Here is a 6,366-nt window from a genome sequence, read left to right on the forward strand (position 1 = left end):
TATATCTAATTTTCAATTCCTTCATCCAAACGGAGGATTACGGAAGAACAATGCAATCACTGCCATGGGCCTCTAGAGAAAAAATTGGCAAGGTATATAAGAGGGCCAAGGCCCAAATAAGAAAGAAATTAAAGTAGAATTTTCTGTGGTCTTAACTAGACGCAAAATTTCAATTAATATACAAGGCATTGCAAATTAGTCACTCTTTTTTGAGTGGTCTTCCTTCCTGCCACGCGAGGACCAATTGCTTGATTACTGAAACAATTTTTCATCCAGTTATTCAATTATTTTTATTATTTATTCAGAGAGAGTTACCTTGATGCACAATCAATTATTTTTGTTGTTATTCTTTAGAGTAGTACTAATATTAGTGGGGCATGCAATTTCTAGAGTAAGATTAAGGGCTCGTTTGAGACTGCTTCTTTAGGAAGACTTATGTTCATAAGCGCTTCTAACAAAAGCGCTTTTATTATAAAAATTTAGAATTTTCATAAAAAATTAAAGTTCTTCATGAAAAGCACTTGGGTGTTTTCTGAAGAAGCACATAGATGCTTCTAGAAGTCTTCATGATCAAAGCTGTTCTAAACTTTTCGCTAAACGCTATCAAACGCTTTTAGTTATCAGAAAGTGCTTTTAGCTCTTTCAAAAGCACTCCCAAACAGGCCCTAACTCAAATTTTGCCAAGGCTATGTAGATTTTGAGAGAGCAGCATCAATAACAGATTAGGATGTCTGGAAGTAGAACCTCAAACAAAACAAGAAGGAGAAAAGAAGCTAGCCCATTTTGCTTGATGACCTGGCACGTCAGACAAACCCCGCACGTCCGAAAGTCACAAAATTGCGGATGGACCTTGTACTATCCATCTGGTCTTGTCTTTTAGTGGGACAAGCGAATTCTTCCGCACATTAGAATGAAGTTCTTTCACAAACCAAATAAACAAACAATATATATATATATAACATTTTTTTCTATAAATATACCTCATACAAAGGTCTCTCTCTCTCTCTCTCTCTCTCTCTCTCTCTCCGATCATGGCCGATATTTACTCTCAAAGGAGCCAAGCCATAATCTTACATGTACACAATTCCTTTGTTTTCTCATTCAATACTCTGCTTATCAATCTTGCAAGGCAACATTTGCCTGCTCCTTCCCCCCATTCCATTCTTGCGTTTATAGTGTCAGTACTTGTTGCCCTAATTCCAATCAAATTCCCGGGAATATCAATGTTGTCCACTCCATTTGAAACCCATCGTACCACCACCATGGTTGCCATTGCAAGCTTACTTGCTTACTGCTCCGCTGTTGCGGCTAGGCTAAGATTCCCTACTTACTCTCCCACCAACTTTCGTTTGGCCATCATATTTTCTGCTTTACTTTTAGTTGCATCTCTGCTGTCACTTCTCGTTCCTGACTCCTGGCACCACATCCCATACGTGATCTTCATCTTCTACTATTTGATGGCCGAGGGTTTTGGCTTGCTCCAAAAGCTATGTCAGCGTCGCATGACGCGGACACCTACACTGCTACCTATGGCAGCTGCTGATGATATTCATGGATTTGCAGTCCGTGATACATATACATGGCGCTTCAATTGAGGGATTCAACCTCTCAACCATGAAAGCTGATGTTGGATTCTGTTAATGTGTTTGAAATGCTCAATGTTTTCTTTCAAGTACTCTCATAATCATATTGGATGTTGTTGGAAGGCTTCGTTAATATATATTACATATTTCATATTAGTTTCTTCAGTCTTATATTTGAGTAAGAAAGGTTGGTACTCTTATCAAACTTGATACAAGTGCTCATAACTTGAAGCTCTGTTAGGTTACGGCGGTTTTTTAGTATTCTTCAAAAAGGCTAGAATAATAGTTTAGAAATCATTTAAAAATAAAAAATAGAATAAAATGTGTCCATATTTTCTCTCTACTCTTATCCATTTCTTGTTTACTTCCTCAGTTATAATATAAACCTGACGGAGTAAATACGAATGCATACCCACCCCGAGTGACCCCGATTGCCATCTCTACTTCTCTATAGGCAACATTTTTTGGGAATTACCTTAACTATTTTCGATCAATTTTACGCGTTATTTTGTTATAGCACATATGAATATTCATTCAAACTAATAAAATAAATAAATAAATTAGTTAATTCAAATCCTTGAAAATCCTTTATTTGTAAAATATCTTTTAATAATCTAAAATGAAGATAAATATATTTTCCTAGGTTAGATTGTGAGGGATGTACGACAGATTATAGTTTTGTCTTTGTCCCATGCTCCAAAAGTCTCAGGCCAGCCTTGCCTTTAACAATCAAGTCTGAAGAAATTATATATCAATGGATTTCCCGATGAAAACATGTAGGGGCGGAGGAGCCCAAGAATTAGACATAGTCATATGTAATTAGCGACGGGAAGGCCAAGAGTCAGACATAGTCACCATCGCGTTATGCCACAAAGAAGAATGGTAAAGACGGTAGTAACTTGGTGGATTGCAAAATAATAGTCATTTTGTTACTTTTGTCTCGACCTACCAAATTTCAGGTGGAACAAAATTATACCTAAGCCAAAAAAACAAGAAGAAAATAAAAAAAATTCTCAGAAAATAAAATGGACACATGAAACTCTTTTGATCATAGAAACAATCCTCTTTATTTATTTTGGAAAATTACGCTTGATTCATTCATTGAAGATGCTAAGGAATAATTGTACGGAAAAACATGCAACTTAAATCGCCACTGTAATTTTTCTGGCCTAGCAAAGTCCGTCTCAGTGTCTCGGTGCTCGGCATCTCCCCCAACTTCCTCTAGGCATCGTCCTAACCTGCTTCCAATGTGTGGAAGGCCACCCATGCGTGGCATGAAGAATAATGTCTCTCTCGTGCTTGGAAATGCTTTAAGATTAAATGGACCGTCCAGGTTTGAAGTCAGGCTATCAGATTGTTATTGCAGCTCATGGAATTCCTTTCCATTCCATGCTTGATACCTCCTTAACGAGCACCTTCCAAATCCTCCTGCCCATGCCTGTCAAAAACAACACAAGTTTGGCGTTGTTGTGCTGTGAAAATAATTGTTGTCAGATTTGCTGTGAGAGAAAATATTTGCAATTAAAAAATAACATACGCAGCTTCTCTTCTTCTGCACTGGGAAGCTCCCATCCTCCTCCTCCTCAGGCTTTTCATCAAACAGATGGTGGGCAGTTCAAGGGTCACACCTCCAGCAAACTAAGCCTCGAAGCCAATTTCCATGACTGTTAAGGGGTCGTTAGACCCTATGACCCCCCTGTGGATCCGCCTACAAGTTGGTGATGATACAGTCTACATAAAGACTTCCATTTCACTTTCACATGACTTTCATTTCGAGTGAAATAAAAGCATAGAGACAGTGGTGATGATACGGTCTACAAGTTGAACATATTATATAAAGGCATAGAGAGTATATATATAATATATTCGTCTTCAAGGGATTTAGGGGCGGAAGAAGAGGTACAAAATAGTAAATACACATACTTCAACAAACAAACAAAAAAAACCAAAAAACCAAAAAACCTCATTGTGTCGTCACCTGTGCTTCCATATTGTCTCTTTGATGAAAGTTGGACGGACCACCATGGATGGTGAGCTTCAATTGCAACAAGCTAAGAAAGCTAATTAAGAAACGGGACGCTCTGCAGAAAAGCAAGAACCATGGTATTAGGTTTTATAATGCACGTGTGGGTGCTTGAACTTTTTCTCTTGAATCTGGACGGGTTTGGTAAATATTATTGTCTGGTGAAGATTACCAAGTGCTTCATAGTTTTGGCCTCCGCATTGGCTTTTAGTATATCCAATTCTTGTCCTCCGAATTCTCCTAAGCAGAAAGAAATTAGAATAAAAGAGAGTGATTGGGGAAATTCTATAGTGAGGGTGTCATATATGAACTCCACATGTGAATCTTCATATTAGCCACATAATCATTTTATTAAACTTAAGTGAAGTTTATGATCCAACATCCTCACCCTCACAACCCTCTCATTTTCCACCCTCACTATAGGATGACTCTGACTAATAAGTGTTTTCTAGTTAAACGTTATAACAAGACCCGTTAACTGCAATATAAAGCCCAAACAAAGCCCCCTCAATTTTCAACCTCCTCCTTGTGCCTGGCACTTCTCTCCACTGTGGTAGCCTCTCCAACCTGAAAAAAGAACAAAGATATGATAGCAAACAATAATTAATTAATTAAATTAACCACTTTATAAAACCATTTAATAAAATGATTTTTTTATTAATTAATTTGCTTTAATTAATTTGTTCCCTTGCAAGTAATCTATATATATATATATATATATATATATATATACACACTAGCCCCCACGCATGTGTCAATTGGTTTTCTTTTTTCTTTTTTTCTTTTATTTTTAGAATTAAGAAAAGATAGTATGGGTAGTTATGTTCCATAACAGTAGGACTTATTATCTGATTTTTTTTAAATTTTAATTTTTTTAATTTGAAAAAATGTGAATTTACCATATTATCCTTATTTAATTAATAATTTCAATTCTTAATGTTGGAATTAACCAAAATCATTTTCTGGTATTTTGAATGTTTCACCATCCTCTGTCTTTTTCTTTATATATATATATATATATTCAAAATACTAGAAAATGTCATTGATTAATCCAAACATTAAGAATTAAAATTATTAATTAAATGAGGATAATATGGTAAATTCACATTTTTTTCATATTAAAAAAATTAAAATTAAAAGAAAAATTAGATAATGAATCCTATTTTTATAGAACACAACTACCCATTTTCTTTTTTAATTCTAAAATAAATTTAATTTTTTTAAATGAAAAAAAGCCTTTCCCAAACTTGAAAGCGAGTGCAGAGAGACTAATATCAATAACGGGGCTTTATAAAAGTCAAACAAAGCAACAAGACGAGACTGGAAAACCTAGAGATCATTACAAGAACCCAACGGTCAAAACAAAAGCTACCTAAATTAAAGGACAAACTAAAACCATAGTATGAAATATCGATAATCGGTTTTTTCGAATCACAGATATAATCAACTTAAATCAGTTAAATCCATTATGTAATGCATTTCCATTATGTAATCCATTATGTAATGCATTTCCATTATGTAATGCATTATAATCAAACTAACTAGATAATTGACTAAATAAACATTCTCCAAAGTTTCAATAAAAAAAAATTCAAGTTTTTCTTACAATTTCTGTGGTTTTTATTCAATTTTTATCGATATCGATAATATTCCGATATTTCCATCGAAATTTTCATGTTTTTGGACTACCGATATTTCCAATATCACCGATATTTTAGACCATGACTAAAACTAACGAAGCAAGGAGGATGAGTATACAATTCACTTCTCGATAAACATGTTATTTTGTTTTAAGGTCATTGGTATCCATCCGGTCTCCATTTTACTAAAAGAAATCCTCTCATGAAACACAGTTGTTGAATCAAATATTTACTTACATAACATAACACGGTTGCATAAAAGCTTTCTTTCAACCTTTATTATGTGTTTGTTTATTAAGATTTCTTTTTTCTTTCTTTATTATTTTTGTATACATCAAGTCTTTTTGTTTTGCCAAAGTTAGGAAGGGCGAGGGGGTATTCTCATACACCACTGCCAAATGAAGCCAAGAAAGAAGCCAAAAGGAGCCCATTTTACTTGATCAGCTGGCACGTCCTGGTTTGTTTTTTAACTTGTTCATGACCAAAACAAGACCCTAGATTGACTTGTCAGAAATGCGGATGATGACCTTGTACTACCCAACTGGTGTGGACCTTTCTTGTATTTTAGTTGCATGAGAATCAGTCTGCACATTAGATTGAAGTTATTTCAGAATCCAAAGAAACACACAATACTAATATGCAACTTATTTTTCTTTATATAAATATACCTAATTTCAACAAAGGTGTCTCTCTCCGAGCATGCCGATATTCACTCTCAAAGGCGCCAAACCATAATCTTACATGTACACAATTCCTTTGTTTTCACATTCAATACTAGTCTGCGTATCGATCTTGCAAGCCAATATTTGCCTGCTGCTTCCACCCATTCCATTCTTGCGTTTATAGTGTCAGTACTTGTTGCCCTAATTCCAGTCAAGTTCCCGGGAATATCAATGTTGTCTTCTCCATTTGAAACCCATCGTACCACCACCATTGTTGCCATTGCAAGCTTACTTGCCTACATCTCCGCTGTTGGGGCTAGGCTAAGATTCCCTACTTACTCTCCCACCAACTTTCGCTTGGCCATCATGTTTTGTGCTTTACTATCAGTTGCATCTTTGCTAACCCTTCTCGTTCCTAACTCCTGGCACCATGTCCCATACGTGATCTTCATCTTCTA

The 6,366-nt window shown here is 35.5% G+C and overlaps 1 long non-coding RNA gene across 2 annotated transcripts; it reads right to left on the reverse strand.

The window, feature by feature from the left end:
- Positions 1-2,580: 2,580 nt before the first annotated feature.
- On the reverse strand, positions 2,581-4,022 carry LOC107881225 (uncharacterized). Of its 2 annotated transcripts, none has more exons than XR_016127192.1 (3): positions 3,779-4,022; positions 3,562-3,664; positions 2,581-3,314 (listed from the first exon to the last, which is right to left on the reverse strand). It is a non-coding gene; the product is annotated as an uncharacterized LOC107881225 (long non-coding RNA). The 2 variants fall into 2 exon arrangements; XR_016127191.1 differs by having other exon boundaries at positions 2,581-3,291; positions 3,779-4,013.
- Positions 4,023-6,366: the final 2,344 nt, after the last annotated feature.

Source organism: Prunus mume, linkage group LG5 (genome assembly GCF_029339155.1).
Source record: "Prunus mume cultivar Tortuosa linkage group LG5, ASM2933915v1, whole genome shotgun sequence".
In the NCBI taxonomy this organism is placed as follows: Eukaryota; Viridiplantae; Streptophyta; class Magnoliopsida; order Rosales; family Rosaceae; genus Prunus; species Prunus mume.